The following is an 18,291-nucleotide window of genomic DNA, read 5'->3' on the forward strand; positions in this document are numbered from 1 at the left end:
CTGGAGCACAAAAACTTCTAGCACAAGAACTCAGGCAACAAAAAGTGGAAAGGGCAGTCACCAAGCTTAGTGAGCCTATAACAAGGAAGATAACAAGAGATCCTGTAGAAGTATTAGAAACATTTCAGAAATTTTATGAAAGTTTGCATAAAGGAGAGATATATGGAAATCAAGAAAAGATACAAATGGAAATGTTTATGGAAGAATTAAAAATGCCAAGGTTAGAAGTAGATGAGGCTGAATTGCAACTGGATAAAAAGAGATGAAATAAAAATGGTTATATATAACTAATCTACAGGAAAGTTCCCAGGAATAGATGGTATTCTTATGGAAGTTTGGACGTTAGGAGGGGAAAAAACTGATAAAGATCTGAAAGGTTTTGTTTAACAGTATTTTATGAGGAGAAGTACCAGCATCCTGGAAGAAGGTGGTGGTAACGGTAATACCTAAAATGGGTAAAGATCCATCGGATCCAGCTTCATACAGGCCAATTTCAATACTAAACCATGATTATAAAGTGTTTATGTCTATAATGGCTAAAAGAATGGCAAAAGTGATACCAAAATTGTTAGATATGGATCAGTGTGGTTTTGTAGATGGGAGTCAAACATTTGACAATAGTAACAGAACACTGATGATCCAGAAGGAAGCAGAATGTAAGAAAATACAACTTTTATTGGTGGGCCTTAATGCAGAGAAAGCATGTGACAGAGTAGACTGGGAATTCATGGGCAGGGCAATGGAAGCATTTGCTTTCCCTGATACAATTATAAAGCTAGAAGTATATATAAGGGATCAGAGGTGGAAATTAAAGTGGGTGGTGTCCTCTCTGATAACGTCTGCTTGAGTAGAGGAACCAAACAAGGTTGTCCACATTCCCCTTTGTTGTTTGCATTATATTTAGAACCATTGGCAAAGAAAATAAGGGACTCAGAAATGCAAGGATATAATTGGTATGGTAGTCAGGAAAAGCTGTCTCTATTTGCAGATGATATTATTTTATACATGACAAAACCGGAAAGGGACCTTACAGTGTTGTAGAACATTTTAAGATAATTTCAGATCTTCTCGGGATACAAAATTAATGAAGCTAAAACAATGACAATAGCAGTAAATTATGTACCCTCACATGAACTGGTCCAACAATACCCATATTTATGGGGACATGATAAAATAAAGTATTTAGGAGCATGGATTAGAAATGACTCTGTTGTGGCAGCTAAGGATGTGGGGGAAGAGACCAAATAGAAGATAATACAAAAACTGAGAAACTGGAAGCTTTGTTTAGTCCCTTTAGTCTTATACATTGGTCGGGCATATTTTTATCAGCCAGGGGAGAAGCTGTGGATAGCAATTAAAAAAGAGTTGAAGGATTTTATCTGGGAAGGGAAGACTCCAAGGGTCGAGTGGGATAAGCTAATTCTTCCAGAAGTACAAAGTGGACTAGGATTACCCAATTTGAGGGGGTATTTTAGAGCAACACAGTTAAGGTTCTTATATATAGCACAAGCAGAAAACTATAATTCAATGTGGAAAGGAATGATGATGATATGGGGGGGAACTTAAGAAATAAGGAGAGATTAGGATTTTCGATGCAGACTCTTAAGGAGAACAACAAAAATCATACAGAGTATTATATTCATAAAATAGCAGGGAATATTCTCAGAATTAAACCAGCATGAGAATGGAGGAAAGAGATTTTGCCGATAGGGATAACTGTGGTTAGGGATACAGATAATAGGCAAGAGGGGGCTGGAATTTATTGGAGAAAACTGGCAAATGAGCCAAGGTATTAGGGAGCAAATAACTAGAAAAGAAAAGATAATAGAATTGGAAGAGGCCAATAATTTTTTTGGACTGCAGGTTACAGACTACCTTCCCTATCAAGAACTGCTATCAGAGTATAGGCAAAGAGAAAGAAATATGGGGCTCCTGAATGAAAAACTAGCACTGGTAGAGTTTTTAATAGAATCCAGAACAGACGCTGATGTTCAAAAAGGGATAATTAGAAAAGCATATAAAATATTGCATGATAATTATAAGAACCAATCAGAGGAGCTTAGAAAGGATTGAGAAGAGAGACTGGATAATTCACAAAGAGACAATGGGAAGATATATATATATATATATATATATATATATATATATATATATATATATATATATATATATATATATATATCCCAAATATGCAACAAAGTCTAGAAGATTTAGGATGTTTACCTGGAAGTGTTTACATATGTATTTTTATACTCCAAGTAGACGCCAAAGAATTTTTCCTCAGGTGGATAACAACTTTTGGAAGTGTGTGGACAAGAAAGAGGTGGCTGGGAATGTATTTTTTGGGTGTGTAATGAGCTGACGGACTTTAGGTATTCCCCTAAAGACTGCTCTGTCAGAGATACTGGGTGAGTGAATTGGACTGACTGAGGAGATGATTTTTTTGAGCTATGATAAAGAATCAGAATTGCCTAGACATATTAAAGCCTTGCTGAGTCTAATTATGGTAGCTGTCAAAAAAAAGAAATTACTAGAAAATGGAAATCAAAGTCTAGACCAACTTTACTAGCAGCAGCAAACATAGTAACAGAGATAAAACAACTGGAATTGGGATCTTTAGAAAAGGGAAAGAGCAAACTACATAGGAAAAAAATGGGAATTGTGGGAACAATATATGCAGAGAAGTAACTAGGTTTAAGAGGCAGGATTTGAACGAGCCATTTAATGCTTAACTGACAATGACTGGATAGATTATAAGTGATGTATAATGTTTGCAACTACAGTTGTTTCAATGGTGTCTGTGATCTATAATCTTTGCAACTAAAGTGGTGTCATTTTGTTTGTTTTTCATTTGTATAAATGTAAGATTGCCTATGTCATACGTGAGAATTTAACAAAGATGTTTGTTAAAAAGAAAAACTAAGTAAATGCAACTTGTACAACTTATACTCATTCCCACTAGCTGGAGCAGTATTTGAATTTAATCAAACCTTCCTTTTTTTGTTGTGTCTTTTGGCTTTTCCCAGTTAGGGGTCACCACAGCGGAACTCCGGTCCGCTAATGATTGGCAGTAGATTTTTACGTGCCGAGTTGCTGGCACTGACGTACAACCTTCAATGAAGGTACGCCCATTCACGCATGTCTCCACACAGAAGGCGCTCTAGCTGAGAATAGAACAGGACGTCTTACTGTGAGGTGACAACGCTACCGCAGCACCACCACCGCAGTAAATTAATCAAACCTTCTTAAATATCCTAAAGAAACTTGCCACCCTCAGAACAAAACATAAAACTCAGTACTGATTCCTGGCTATCTAGACATATCAAACAACTCATGATATAAAGGGATAAAGCTTAGAAAGCCTGGAAAATAAACAAAACTACCCCAAACCATCAAACGATCAAACACCTTAGGAACAAAGCAAAATATGTATCATGGCAGATAAAAAAATGAACACATACTAATAATCAATTCCAAAACCACAATAATCTTAATTTTTTTCTATTCCCACATAAACAAGCTTCTAAATCTGCTAAAAACATTTCAGCAACTACTCTCTCAATCCACTCTTAAAGATCCTGAAAGCACTGCAACCATCTTTAACCATCACTGTACACAATCTGTCATCTCCCTACTCAGGAAACAGTCCCACCACCCCTCCTCCTCCTCCCCTGATAGTCTTCCACACTTTTCACTCTTGAACATGTCACAGTCTCCATTATCAAAAGATACCTTCTAAAATTAAGACTGCTGCCAAAGTCTTGGCCTATCCTGTATCAATCCTTTAAATTACTCCTTTAAAGAGTCCTATATTCCCCTTCTCTGGAAAAAAAATATATATTTTCCCACTCAGCAAAGGTGGTAAGTCCACTAAACTTAATAATTACCATCTCATTGTGATTCTATCCCCCCATCTAAAGTCCTAGAGAAATGTGTACAATCCCATACAATGTCCTACCTAGCTCAACTCTCTCTCTTATTACCGCATCAAACATGGTTTTCACACCCACTACAGTACCTCCACTGCCCTTCAAGTCCACTGATACTGTTAACAAAACCAAAAATCTAGGACACCATGTATCAACCCTCTTTCTTGACCACTCCAAAGCCTTCAACACCATCTCCCACCCCAAGTTCCTCCATCACCTTTCTAGCCTAGGCTGCAGTGACACATCCCTGTCATGGTTTCACAGCTACTTCTCTCTGAGGTCTCCAGCAGTCAAATGGCAGAATGCTTATTCTCCATTGATACCCTCATCAGTCAGTGCTCCTCAAGGGTCCATCCTTGGCCCTATCCTCTTTAGCATTTTTATAAATAACCTAAGATCGGCTAGCAAACATGCTGCCATCATTCGGTAGATCTACTGTCATCTGCTCATAAAAAATCTGAAAAACTTACAAGTAGCAACTCGATAATCATTTTCATCAACAGAAACCTGCCTGCACAATGCACAGCTATTTCTCAATCAAAACAATCTAAATTGCTTATTTTGTTCTCTAAACTTAATAAGAAATAAAATGTTTCCTTCATTATAACCTCCTTTGATAATACACTAGTAGAATTGGTGTGACACACCAAGCTACTAGGAGTTCACATAAATGACAACTGACATTTAGATTTCACATCTGAAGCACTATTAAAAGACCCACCAGAAACAAGGATCACTTTATAAGATCAAAGCTGTCCTAACAAACCCCTCTTACTACCCTTGCTTCTCCACGCAGTGCTTATCTTCACCAACTTAAAATCCACTCAACTTGCCAAAGCTCAACAGTGTTATAACAAAGTTGCAAAATCTGCTGCCAACCTTCCCCGGAGATCTCACTAATGCTATGCTTTCAGACAATTGCACAGACTGGAATTACCTCTGTATCTGACCTTCTCCCAATTGCTTACCACCCACAGTCTTATCCATAAACTGAGTAACTGTCCATCTCTCACCAGTATCATACCCTACATCCCCATCTCTTCTCTCTAATAACAAGCTCCAGTTGCAATTAGTTAAAGTTCCTAATACTGCAGGAGATTCCCTATATTCCACTTATGTTGCTGGACTATGGAACTCCCTCCCTCTAGCACTAAGACAGAACTTCTCCACATGCTCCTTAAAAAAACATGTAAAAACCACACCTTGTGGACTCGGCTCTGCAGTTGCTCCTCTTCAGGACAGCCCACATTTAACTTCTCTCCAGTCACCTCCTCCCCTCCCTTGTCTTTCTCTACTCACAACCTCCCTGATGTATCTCCTATCATGCTCCTACTACCCCCACCCACTGTCCTCTATGCTTAACTCAACTATTTATTACATTTCTCCCTCTCCTTTACCTGAATATACATACATTCTTCATTGCATGTTCTCATCTCCCTGTCCCTTTCTCAGCCAAATTAATATTATCCTTCACTCTCTCTAACCACACTAAACAAAAAAAAAAAGTACTCTGACTGTGTCACCTTATATTGTTATGTACTGTACAAATCATGCATGACATTTACATCTGTAATCTGTCATTGCACATATCTTACTGCATCATTTATAATTATGATCTGTTACTGTACTTATTTCTCATTTTTATTAGTAATTTGTGCTATAAATGTTTCTGCTACTACTGCTGTAACTATTCTGACATCTGTATAATATCCTTGCTACTTTATATCCATCTGGAATCAATATCAGGACCAGCCTTAGGCCAATTGGGCCTATTTGACCCAACAGGCCTTGCTCCTACAGGGGGTCATGGCAGGATCATTATTTCTTATATGACCCAAAAGACTTGACTAAGAGTCACTAGAGTAAAGTGCAACAGGCATTTTCCTACCTGAAGTCTTGCTTCTGCAGCACATTGGGTATGGAAAAAGGTGTTGGAGACTGTGATAAGTCAGAAGATTTTACCAGGGTTCATGTTTCTGCTAAATTTACTTCAGAGTAGTATGGTCTCCCTAGTGCTGTGTGTGTGTTTTTCAATATAATAATAATAATAATAATAATAATAATAATAATAATAATGATAATGATATAATAAAATATTACATGTAAATAGTAGCAAACCCTGTGCAGAATTCACCCAGGCGGCCTTTCGAGTCACGCCAGTTCACTTACGAAGAATATCCTTTCAGACTTTACAATAGAAAGTCTCTCAAAGCTCCAACACTCATTTGATAAAATAAATGTCTATTCAGACCTCAAGAAACTTATGAGTGTATAACAATATTCAAACTTCAGATGTGAAGTAAAACACCAAGAAATGTTATTAAAACAAAGTGGTAAGTGCTTTCGCTATGCAGCTTTATCAAACCATCACAAATTCATTCCTGCAACAGATGATATATATATATAGAATATAAAATCTAGCTAATCAGCACCTCAATAATGCATTAATCAATCAATTACTAGTTTAAAAATATACTTAGAGCACTAATACATAAGAATACCTACATGAAGGTATGTATCTTTATATTGTATTTAGAACTCAACTATCTTCCTTTTTTTGCATTAACAATATTCATATGTCTGTTATGTACTTAGAGCTTTTCTCCCCGGGCCTCCGCTGAAAATGGACATGTATCCAGTCGGACTCTCCCGGTTAACAAATGTAAAATAAAATAAATAAATAAATGAAAGGTATATAGAAACATACTTTCAAAAAATGATAAAAAATGCATATGATTAAGATATATATACATATATAAAAATGTATATACATAAAAAATTCTCTCAATTAGTTACCTCAAACCAGAGAAAATCAAATACATAAAAGTTCATGTGTTTAAGACATTTGTTGTTTTTATATATACATATTGTCAAACAATACATTAATATTTAATTCTTCTTCCTTTAAGGATAGGTTTTATAGGTATGTTTTCATTCATACCAGGGGGGTTATGTGCTTGCAACCTAATTATCCACTCAGCTTCTATTTGTTCTGTACGATTCCTTATATCCCCACCTCTCTGGTTAGGTATATTGGTTTGTATGACCATAAATTTAAAAGAATGGGTAGATCCATTCTGTAATACATGTTTCGAAAGTGCATTAATTTCAGATTTTATTCTAATCTGATATATATGCTCCCTAATTCTATTTTTCAGCTTTCTGTCGTTTTTTCCGACGTAAAATGCTACACATTCCATACAAGTGGCCAAGTATACTAAGTGTTCCATATCACAAGATGCATTAATTTTAAAAGTGTGAATCTTGGAAGTGATAAGATGCACAAACATATTAGTGTTTGATAAATAAAAACAGAAGTTGCATTTTCCACATGGTTCTGTTCCATGATAATCAGTTATGTTATTTTTTAAACAATCTGGGAAACATTTACAATTACTTCAAAACACGAACAAACTGATGAAAAGTTTCAGAAAAGTCGTACTTGGAAACAAACCGCTTTAATAATTTAATTAATTAAAAATTTGGCGCCAAACTATGCACCAAATCATGATACAATTTAAAGTTATATTCACATCCATTGCATTTCAAAAAATATATTGATATAATACATTGAAATAAAATAAAATAAAATGAAATGAAATACATCATAAAGACTGGGATTGACTCTTATAAAAATATTAAGAATTATCCTACATAAATAAATAAATTTTACACATATACAATATTGGAGAAACTCCAAATATAGTTCATGTACACTTTACCATATATAAAAATATATATTTTACAATAAATAGTTTGTAACAGTATATATGGAATTACTGAAATAATTTAAGGATTTACATATGGGTAGTTTTTTTAACAATTTTAAATATTTATTTTATAAGCAGTATATTATACGCACCTTTAAATTTTAGCGAATGGGTATATTTCTTTCTATTGTACATTTTTTTTTGGAAACATTGAATATGTACATAAGAAAGGTCTCCTGTATATTTGAAATGGATGTTTTAAAAAATAGAGTATAAACGCAACCTAAATATAAATATAAATTCTTTCAGTAGGACATTATTTTATTATTTTATTATTAGTATGATCACTTCTATTTTGTAAACGTTTGCATATTTAATAGTTTGTTAAAAATATGAGAAGAAATATTCGGACTTCTGTCATTAAATATATAATTTGTAAGTAAGTTTTGAAATCAGAGGCTCATTATCATCATATAAAATATATTTTATACAAATTTTATCATGATTTGGTGCATAGTTTGGCGCCAAATTTTTAATTAATTAAATTATTAAAGCGGTTTGTTTCCAAGTACGACTTTTCTGAAACTTTTCATCAATCTGGGAAACATAACAGTCTATGTAAATTTTTTCTGTTCTTATATATAAATTGTGGATGTTCTCCAACTAATTCCTTGATTTCAGGGTTGGTGGTTAGAATATCCCAATGTTTATATATTACATCTTTAATCAATTTTACATCTTGAGTATAAAATAAAGTTAGCTTTTGATGTTTTCTCATAGTCTCAGTTTATTCTAAATATGTCTCCCTATAATAACTCTTACCTTTCTCAGAGAATATGGGGCATGCTTTATTATCTCTTAATTGATATGCATTTAAGAAAATTTTTCTACTTCTGCTTGTTCATAATTTCGTACTAGTAGTCTTTTGTTTAGGTCATTTAGCTCAATTTCATAATTACTTTGTAGCAGGTTCAATCTTGAAGCTCTAATAGCCTGCCCTGTAATAATATTAGAAAAAATATGCCGTGGGTGCATACTATCTCTATGTAATAATATGTTTTTATAGCAACTTTTTCTGTGCACCCCTGTGTTTAACCTTCCATTATCTAAGCACTGTATAGATACATCTAAGTAAGCTATACTATCCTTAGAACTAGTTATAGTAAAATTCAAAAAGGTTGTTAGTGAATTAATCTCACCAAAGAACTCATGTAGTTTGTCAAATGTGCCAGTCCATAGAAAAAAAACAAATCATCTACAAAGCGCCTGTAAAAGCAGACATATTTATGATACATTTCAAGGTGAAAAAGCTTTTCTTCTTCCCATAAAGCCATCACAAGGTTGGCGTAGCTATTGGCACAAGATGTGCCCATAGCCACGCTATCCTTTTGTATGTATAATTTTCATTCGAACAAGAAAACATTGTTATTTAATACTAATTTGAGTAGCAAGCAAATAAAATCTACTTGATTCTCTAAAATGTTAGAGTGTCTATTTAGATACATCCTAATACTTTCTATTCCTACTTCATTCGGTATATTGGTAAATAGTGAACAAACATCCATAGTTACCATTATAATTGAAGCAGTATCTATAATAGCTTCTGTCCCTTCATATAGGTCTAATAGAAATTGTTTTGAATCTCTTAGAATGAACTTATTAGAACTAACTATAGGTTTCAAAGTTTTTTCTATTAGTATTGATAGGGGTTCTGTAACCCACCCCCGACCGGAAACTATCGATCTCATGGGTGGGTTAATTGGATTTTTATGTACTTTAGGTAACCCTTGGATTATTGGAATAGTTGGACTATCAACAAATAGAAAATTATACATATCTAAATCAATTATTTCTGTCTTATATAAATCATCTAATGTATTATGTACGTTAACAATATGTTCTTGTACTTTTATAAATGGTACAGATTTATAATATTTAGTATCATTCAACATATGTAGCATACTATTATTGTAAGTAGATTTATCCAATATTACTATAGGACCGCCCTTATCAGCGGGTCTTATTGATATATTTCTATCATTCCTCAAGTCCTGTAAAGAACTGGCTTGTCTATGTGTTAAGTTATTCTTCTTAGTGCAGGCAAAATTCTCATTCTTAATATTTAATATATCTCTCTCTACTATTTTACTGAATGCATCCAGTAAAGGGTGTAAATTAGGCACAAAAGTGCTTGGCTTTTTCAGACATCTACCTGCTATTCCTGATTTATTCTCAGGATATAACATTTTCAACTGTACATTTCTTACAAATAATTTAACATCCAAAACTGTATCAGTAACATTACTCTGTTTTGTTGGAATAAATGTTAAACCTTTATTCAGAACTGCCACTTCATATTTACTTAGAGGTCTATGTGAGAGATTCCAGACTAAGTAATTCTCTCCCACATTCTTTTTAATGTTGGTCCTTTCATTTCTGCCCCTGAGGCCTTCCATTGCCAGTTGTCTCGGCTATTGGGAAAGGGCTATGTGTCTCTAAGTTCCCATTATTATGATGTAAAACAGTTGTTTTACTACAAACTACTGGTTCATTTGAATTGCAACCTGTATTGTCCTTACTACCTGTATTTAATTGTGTAGTGTTGGATATCAATCCAGTTTCATTAATAGAATCACCTGAAGTGGGATTAACTAGAATTCCCACAGAAGGTGGTAATATTTCATTATTAACAGCATCTTTTCTTATCACATCTAAATTAGCAGTACAGGCATTCTCAGAATTCACATTCAATATTGGTTCAGCTTGACTGTTAACTGTTGTAATATTATTTCTATCAATGTTAACATGACTATATGCATTTCTAGTGTCCATGGAAATAGGCAATCTTTCTTGTCGATCCCTATTATTTCTAGGCCAAGTGAAGACCTGGCCATGTTCAAAATCATATATATCTCTGGACAACTTATGCCTTTTTTGCTCTAAAAGTCTTTTCTCATACAAACATACAGTATCAGTCAGGCGGTCTAAAAGCGGTTCTATTATACTGTGTCGATAACTGCTATATAGTTCATTTTGTCTTTTTTCAATAGCATCTTGTAATTTAGTTTCTTCAGGCAGAAAAAAATTTGTTAAGTAACTTCATATAATTCAGGCTCACCTCTATGTTCATTTGTTGCCAGCGACATAAGAGTTCTGGGTAAGCATTACCAGTCGTTGGCATTTTAAGGATCCTAAGACCTCTTTGTATTACTTTCCTTTGGATGCAGACCTCAAAGTGAAATCACTGCATCTGTAAACGTTTGAGTTTGAGAAGGTCTGATTCCATTGCAGTCAAAGCATTGTCAATGTTCTCATAATCCATACTATTCAGCGTCTCGCCATTTCTGGCCGTTAGTAGTTCAAGTTGAAGAAGCGGATTGACGTCACTATTAATGCAACTCTGCAAATGGGAATGTACCATTCGTGCAGGTACATTATTTGTTGGATTATAAGGTAATTCAACATTATTATCAACAGAATCCGCCATGGTCTTGCAGTGGTGTTCAGGTAAAACAAGAATAATCCAAGCAATAAAGGTTGACACCACTAACAAAAAGTGTAACTACACAGGACAAATATAGTATATAACATGTAAATAGTAGCAAACCCTGTGCAGAATTCACCAGGCGGTCTTTCGAGTCATGCCAGTTCACTTACAAAGAATATCCTTTCAGACTTTACAATAGAAAGTCTCTCAAAGTTCCAACACTCATTTGATAAAATAAATGTCTATTCAGACCTCAAGAAACTTATGAGTGTATAAAAATATTCAGTTTCTGCTACTACTGCTGTAACTATTCTGACATCTGTATAATATCCTTGTTCCTTTATATCCATCTGTGATCAATATCAGGGCCAGCCGTAGACCAATTGGGCCTATTTGACCCAACAAGCCTTGCTCCTACAGGGGGTCATGGCAGGATCATTATTTCTTATGTGACCCAAAAGACTTGACTAAGAGTCACTACAGTAAAGTGCAAGGCATTTTCCTACCTGAAGTCTTGCTTCTGCAGCACATTGGGCATGGAAAAAAGTGTTGGAGACTGTGATAAGTCAGAAGATTTTACCAGGGTTCATGTTTCTACTAAATTTACTTCAGAGTAGTATGGTTTGCTTAGTGCTCTGTGTGTGTTTTTCAATATAATAATAATAATAATGATATAATAAAATATTATTTTATTTTTAATATACTATAATATCAAGCATTCACAATACCTAATTTGAAATATTCTTAAATCCAGAAGGTGAAAGGGCAGCGAGGTGTAGTCTACTGGGAGGCCCCACCTAAATGATTTAAATTGGGCCACACAGTTGATACGGCCGCCTTTGATTAATACTGTTCTGGTTGGAGCTTTTCTGCCAAGCCTCTGCTGAAAATGGACTTGTTTACGCAGTTGGATTATCCCAGTTAACAAAAGTAATAAATACACAAATGCAGAGCACTAATGAAATGCAGCATCAGATATAAGTCAAATAAACGTACCAATACTGTATGTTGCACAATAGTATCCTTTTTTTGTAGATGAAGCTCGTCCATTTACTGACTGAAAAATACACTTCCTTGCAAGGATAAAAACAGCTCCATAAAAGCACCAAGTAACTAACACATGATAATTCACTAAGTTAACGGAATACACTTATTAAAACCATATTAATGCTAATACCAACTGTTAACAAAATGTCATGTTTTAAATTGAATGAATTCAGCCTATAACTGTTCTAAGCGCAGTCCTCTGCATTTAAAAGTAGCAACATTCCTTAAGCAAATTTCATTAAAATGTTCAGCTGGATCTTTACTGAAACTCTTACTAGCAATGTTTCTTAAATACCTATATTCTTTGTTTAAACATTCCTTAATATGGCTTACACAGTACTTTCCATATCTATGAGTAACACAGCACATAACTCTTTCGGTGATACAAGTAGCAAAATTAGTCATATAATGATTTAAACAAACCATTTATATGCCATCTGCTTCCTGTTAATATATACTCACTAATGGTACAACCAACCACCTCTGAAGGTGCCCTCAGGAAAGGGAGACAACATTTAACTAATAAATCATTCAGATGTTGCCCATTATAATAGGATGCTCTAAATCCATATTACAGGAATATTTTTCTTTATGTTACCAGTTAATATGAGTCAGTTTTACTTAACATACACTGTTTCCTCTGCATAAGTTGAAAATTCCAAGAAACATTAAGGACTTGAATGAATTCAGGATGATGTTTTCTTTCTATAGGTATAACATCATTAAAATACCTAAATAACAACAAATCATGTGGGATAGACTGCTTTCGACCATAACAAATGGACAGTATGTCCTCTGAATAAGCACATCTCAACAATCTGTATATGATGTCGTCACTGAAAACATGGAAGTCTTTCATAAATGTACAATTTCTTCTTGCCCACAAATATTCTCCACAGGGCAATGACTCAAACAGTGTTGGAAAATGCAAAATGGTGACATTAAAAAGTAGCTATCATCTGTAGGTTTTTATACAAAGCTAAAATATTATGTTTGCTACCCACTAAACTAACATCTAAATAAATAATCTTCTGTCTCAGCCACTGTTTTAGCAAACATTAGTTGAAATATGTTTTTATAAATCAAAAAGACCTGCAACAATGAATGAATCAAATCAACAAAATCATACAATTCATGAGGGCCATCCTTATATAAAAACAATAAGTCATCTACACACTGAGTATAAAACTTAATGTTCTACTGGAAAGTAGAATACAACTATTCCTCTTCAAATGATCAAATAAAAAACTTATCATAATTAGAAACACATAACATCCCCACAGCCATACCTTTGGTATGTAAATAAAAAAACATACTTTTAAAGATAATGCCTTTTATTTTTTGCTTATGCAGCTGCTGTTTGGAAAGATGTATAGCAATCTTGTGACATGCTTGAAGAAATTATGCCTGTAATTTGTATACTAAGAAAATGGTCAGTTTAAGAGCTAAGCACGGTACATACTAACACAGACATTCATATACCTATTTACGGGCAGTCATCTGTGATCTGTACTGGTGTATAGGTGCATGTACCATAGCATGTGTGTCCCAAGTTTTCGACTGCTGCATACTATAGCAATAACCCACGCCTGGGTGTGGGTAATGCTGGATTTACCCACGGTTGGCGTGGTTTGGTCCCGAGGGCGAAGCCCGAGGGACCAAACAAAGCCAACCATGGGTAAATACAGCATTACCCACACCCAGAAGTGGGTTATTGCTATTATACAATGACATTATTTAAGAAAATAAATAATTACTTTTCTTAAATAATGGCATTGTATAATGCCTCTTTACTGCCCTTCCGCAGCTGTCTGGTATTCTGCGGCAGTTCTGATGTACTGCGCCTGCCTACGCAGTACATCAGAGCTGTGGGCAAAGCACTGTTAAGCTATGTTAAATGGGTTTAACATAGCGAGACAGCTTTAAAATAAGCAACGGAGATCTCCGCTGTTATTGTAGCTGTCTCGCTATGTTAATCCCATTTAACATAGCGAAACAGTAAAAAGCAATGGAGATCTTGCGATCTCCGTTGCTTTTTTTTTTTTTTAAACTGTCTCGCTATGTTAAATGGATTTAACATAACGAGACAGCTTTAAAATAAGCAACGGATATCTCCGTTGCTTATTTTAAAGCTGTCTCGCTATGTTAAACCTATTTAATATAGCGAGACAACTTGAAAAAAAAGCAACGGAGATCGCAAGATCTCCGTTGCTTTTTACACACTGTGTCGCTATGTTAAAGGAGTTTAACATAGCGAGACAGCTTTAAAAAAAGCAACAGAGATCTCCGTTGCTTTTTTTAAACCTGTGTCGCTATGTTAAACTCTTTTAACATAGCAAGACAGTGTTTTATACTAACGGAAAAAGTCCGAGCGACCGGACCTTTTTCCGTTAGTATATTGAGGGATTTACAATGGGCACGCTGGTTGGGCTGGCCAATCAGCGTGCACGTTTTAGGGGAGGAATTGTATAATATAGTATAACCACAGTTAGGCTGGATTGTTAATAACATGTGCCAATTTTCCCCTTAATATACACACTATTTCCTTTGCATAAGATGAAAATTCCAACTTGGGTTATCACAAGTGACACGAACCATCATAATGAAGAAGAAAAAAATAGAGAAATTGAATAAAAAATGCTGTGGAACTGATTACTATTTAATGGGATGAAAGTTTATCAGAAGATGTCAAGATGAAAGTTTAGCAATTACTGTACTTCAAAAGAAAAATATAATACCAAAAGTAATTAGAATAATTACAAATATATTACTGTATCACATGAGCAGTTCTAGAGTTACCAGTATTAACAATAAAGACAGCAGAAAGAAACCAGGCATTTTTAATCTAAAACTTAAGTGACTGTTAACTGACACAATGCAGTTCAACGAATGAGAAGCAGCCACCATACTGAGTCCTCCAGTACAGTTCATAATATCCAGAGTAACCTAGCCAAGAACTCGAAAACTTGGTTACACAGCTTTGAACTTTTTAGTAATGCTTTAGGGTTGCACAAAACAAACAGCAGAAATATAAGTAGCCACATTGTTGCATACAGTAGGGAACAAAGCTATGAAAGTGTATAATATGCTTGATTTATCTCTTGATGATAAAAAATATTTAGTAGTAATTAAGGATAAGTTTAAGCAGTGATGTGATCTTAGAAAAAAATGCCATAGGTACACCATGTTTGCTTTACTAGAAACCGGAGTTCATATTGAACTATTAATATTCATGTGACTTCAAATGAAAAATAGAGGACATTGTCGTGTTTTGTATTATTTGTTTTTGGGAAACATAACTGTGTGTGGGATAATGAATGACCAAGTGAGAAGCAAACTTCTAACTGATCATGGTATAATTGTGGATAAAGCAGCAGATGTGTACAGGAAATAAAATGATGAATATAACCGAGATAACTAACAGGCAAGCTCAATGTGTGTAAAAGTAAACTGCAGATAGCTGGTAGAGTTAAAATGAAACAAAAGGGTAACTTTTAGTATAATGATATGTTTCAAGTCAAAAGGATGCAAATGTCAGAAAGAGCAACAGGAAGCCATACAGTGATGATTTTTATAAGATGGGAAAGATAATCTCACTTTTTTGTCACAGAGGGATGACGCCCTATGACCTGGATGACCCATGTCTGATTAACAGCATGGGTGCTGGAATGGGGAGGGCAGGAATGGTGGTAGTGAATGGCCTCTGTCAGCTCAATCAGCCTGGAGATTGGGGAGGTGGTTTTGGCTTGCTGCTTTGGTGACACCCAGAAGGAGCTCTAAGTGTTTCATCCCCAGATTTTGATCATGTAAAGACCTCTCTGGCCAAGGACCTAATTATATCTAAAGGCAGAAGCACACATGGTCCTCACAGCTGGCAGCACTAATGGAGCTCTAATGGGACACTGATAGGGGAGGCGCGGGAAGTTCACTGGGTCTGGCAGACTGGCCTGCTCCCTACCACCCAGCCACTGTCTTTCTGAAGAAACAAATGGGCTGCTCAGGTCTTCCAGCTTGAGTAATGAATGGAACAAAGGGCTAAAAACCTGGCTGGGAATGCCCGTCTCTCTACCAAGAGGGGAATTAACAGGCTGATTAGGTAAAAGAAGGGAAGCCATTGGGCAAGACATAGTGGACAAGATTAAAAAAAAAAGGAGAAGAGGAAAGATACCAGTTCTCAAACAGAAATTCTGCATCAGATGTGTTTATAGAGTACACATAATCATTAACTGTACACATAAGTGATATGGAAAATTAAACTATTTTGAAAAAAAATGTTTAAAGCAAACTAGCCAAGCATAGGGGTGAACATAAAGTGTTTCAAGTCAATGCAAATAAATCAACAGGCATGACAGACAGCAGAACAAGCTCAGTCAGAAAACAGAGTTCATTGAAACTACTGGTACATATGCAGTCAGCACAGTTAACTTGGAAAGGTTGGCAATGCATGAATGTTGCAAGACATTGAACCACTGGACCGAGAAATGTAGCATTAAAGATCTCAGTGATCTTAAGGTTCAACACAGGGGCAGAATATAATAATTTAAATGACATATAATGTGTTGGGAATATATGGCAAGCTGGAGTCTTCAGTCCTTACATTGCTAATCTACTCGGGGCACAGACGGTCATCAAAAAGGCAGACAGAAATTAAGTATGTGCACAAAAATAAAAACAACACAAGGTGTTGGTTCAAACTATGATACCACTGTAAGGTAATATACTGAGTAGAGCTCCATGTGAGCAAATGGTGATGATAACATGCACTCCCAGTGTGCAGGTGCAGTTACAGAGTAGCAGGGCATGCATTTCAAAGAGCAGCACAGGAAGAAGCATGTACAGCTGTACCAGCAGTCATTCACGTAGTCATCCAGGAGTGCAACATGGTGATGGACAGGTAAAAACTGAGAGCTGTATAGACATGTATACGGCTCTTTGGAACAGCTCTGGCAACAATGAGACCCCATGATGGCTGCTTAAGAATCAGTTTTGCCCCAGCTATGTGTTGAAAGTCATATACATAGCTAGGGTGGGACTCAATATGCTGATTTATAGAGTGCATTGATGCATGCCAGGACAACACAGCATCAAAATGTGTCTTGACACAGCACCAGTTAATAATACCCTTGGGAGAAAATCTATAGCACCAAGATCAAGAACTTGAAAGAACAGGCCAGATGGTATTTGTCACAAAGCAAGATGAGCATACTGGTTGGGTAGATAGTCTGGTCATTCTGGTAAAACCATATAACATACAAATGTGAACTGACCTGCAGAACTTGAACAATGCAATTAAAAGAAAGCACTGTCCACAAAATATAGTGAAAGAATTCATGACAATGATGACAACAGTAAATGATTTCTCAGTGGTAAATGCTAAGGATTGGTTCTACCAACTAAAGCTCGACTCGGACAGCTTCATGCTATGCATCTTCAACAGAGTCATCGCTAGTTCGTCTGCTAGCCTGCACTGATCCTCAAAGTGCGAATAAAAGGTCCATTTTCCAATTTGGCACTCCCTTTTCTTCTCTGCTAAGGAGGAGTGCCAGGCCCTGTGTGTCCCACCCTCACATTAATGTGAGAAGCAAATAAATAAATAAAATGCATCAGCCAATTGCATTCCCTAAAACCTTGCTCCCCACCCTAGCTATGCATCTGACCTTGAACATACAGAGCGGGGACAAAACTGATTCTTAAGCATCCTGTATGGGATCTCATTGTTGTCAGAACTGTTCTAAAGAATCACAGCATAAATATTAAAATGCCTTAACGGAGTTATGCATGCCATAAATGCCATTGTTGTGTTGGAAGAGTCAATGCCAACTTGTTGCAGAGAATGCAAGAGCCATAGTTGAAATGGGTAGTTCAGAGGACCAATTAGTAATGCAAATATTTTTAGAAATGGTACAGTATCTAGTGAAATTTATTACTAACCCATACAAAGTGTCCCTGCCACTGAAGAAGCTACTAGAGAAAGGGCTGGATGGTGCTGGCAGTATGAACAAAAACAAGATTTTATTGTGTTAAAAAATGGTTTTAGAGGCAATGACACTGAGACACTACAATGTAAAGAAATCAATCATAATGCAAGTCTGGAAATAGTCCTATCCCAAGAGGGATA

This window comes from Protopterus annectens, chromosome 14.part0 (assembly GCF_019279795.1).
Source record: "Protopterus annectens isolate FY-2018-M chromosome 14.part0, PAN1.0, whole genome shotgun sequence".
Taxonomy (NCBI): Eukaryota; Metazoa; Chordata; order Ceratodontiformes; family Protopteridae; genus Protopterus; species Protopterus annectens.